Raw genomic sequence first — 1,741 nt, forward strand, 5'->3', positions numbered from 1 at the left:
GACCCTTTTATGCCTATTTATGTGTCCCAAAAACTGCATTTGTCGTTTCCTGATTGTTTTTAACATTGAGCGTCCCACGTGGGCTTCATCAAGCCAATCAAGCACTACCTCATTTGATTTCTTTTCCTTCCACGATATTCTTAGTAGTCTCCTAAGAAACCACATTTCTGTTGCTTCTATTTTATTTTCACTGTCTTTAGTGATTGTCCAGCATTCACAGCTATATATATGGAAGGGTTGACCAAACATAGCATTTCACAACTTTCACTTTGGTGTTCATTGAGATGTTTTTATTTTTCAGGATAGGGCTCATTTTATTGTAACTAGCCTTAGCCATTGTCATTCTCCGTTTTATTTCTGTGGAACATTTGACATCAGATGCTATAATATATCCTAGCTGTTGGACTTGTTTGATATTTTCACATTTGCTAATGAGATTACAACGAGGCTTTGCTGCTTTTTGGGATATATATTACGATGCATTCTGTTTTCTTTATATTCAACAATAATCCTTTACGTTCACTTTCTGTTGCAACAGTATCTAGAAGCAATTGAAGGTCCTTTTCTGAGCCTGCTATTAAAACTGTGTCATCTGCATACCTGATGTTATTAATCTTTTCTCCATTTACTTTGAGACCAGGGCATTCTTCTTCTATGTTTCTAAGGATTGTTTCAGTGTTCATGTTAAAGAGGTCTGGTGACATAACACATCCTTGCCTCACTCCTCGCCTAATCTCCTTATATATTCACTGTATTCTCCATTGATTCGTACAGCAGCGTTTTGGTCCCAGTACAAATTCCTGATAATTCTAAGATCTTTTCCATATGTCTGGTTTTTCAAATACTTTAAATAGCTCATTATGTCTAACCTTATCGAACGGCTTTGAATAATCTATCAAGCATATAGCCTACAGATCTTTTTGCGCTTCACTACATCTTTCCAGTAACAGTAACGTTGCTAAGAAGAATATAGCATTTTTTGGTGCCCTTGTCAGGAACACAGTCGAATTGCGTTTTAGTTTTAGATATTCTCTGGTTTTACGCTTTTTCTCAATCTTCCCATTATTACTCGCAGCAATAGTTTTGTAAAATTAAAATGACTCATAAGGCTTATTGTTCCTCATATTCACACTCAGTGGCACCTGGTGTTTTAGGTAAAGCTATAAAAACTGGCTTCATTATAACTTCTGGGATCTCACCGCAGTCATAAATAGTATTTAGGAGCTTTGTTGTTATTGTTGTTATTTCAGTGCTTAGTTCTTCAAGCGCGACAATCACTTCAACTGGAATATTATCTGGCCCTGTGGCTTTTCCTTGTTTCATTTTCTTAATTGCAGCTTGTAGGCCTACTTCTGCTTTCAGTATTGGTGGTCCATTTATTTCATTCTTTATTAACGGTTTTTCTCCTCTATTATCTTTGAAAAGTTCTTCTATATGTATTCTGACCATCTGTTTAAGACACCCCCGTTGTCCATTAAAAACACCTCCTCCTTTTGATCTTATGCATCCTGTATATGTAGATCTAGTAAGGTTTTCCAAAGCTTGAAATGTATTGCTTACATATCTATGGAGAACCGTTCTGTCAGTTCTTGATTTTGTCTTTAACTTTAAAAGACCTCCAGGTCAAATTTTGGTTGGTACTTTGACTCATACATACACACACATATACTCACTCATTCACTCACTCACTCACTCACTCACTCACTCACACACACACACACGCGCACGCACACACACACAC

The 1,741-nt window shown here is 36.7% G+C and overlaps 1 protein-coding gene across 1 annotated transcript in view; it reads right to left on the minus strand.

Moving 5' to 3' along the window:
• Positions 1–1,741, minus strand: part of LOC101857898 (dystrobrevin beta) — a 145,998-nt gene that overhangs the window by 99,185 nt on the left and 45,072 nt on the right. The gene's annotated exons all lie outside the window — the stretch shown is intronic.

This window comes from Aplysia californica, unplaced genomic scaffold (assembly GCF_000002075.1).
Source record: "Aplysia californica isolate F4 #8 unplaced genomic scaffold, AplCal3.0 scaffold00563, whole genome shotgun sequence".
NCBI lineage: Eukaryota > Metazoa > Mollusca > Gastropoda > Aplysiida > Aplysiidae > Aplysia > Aplysia californica.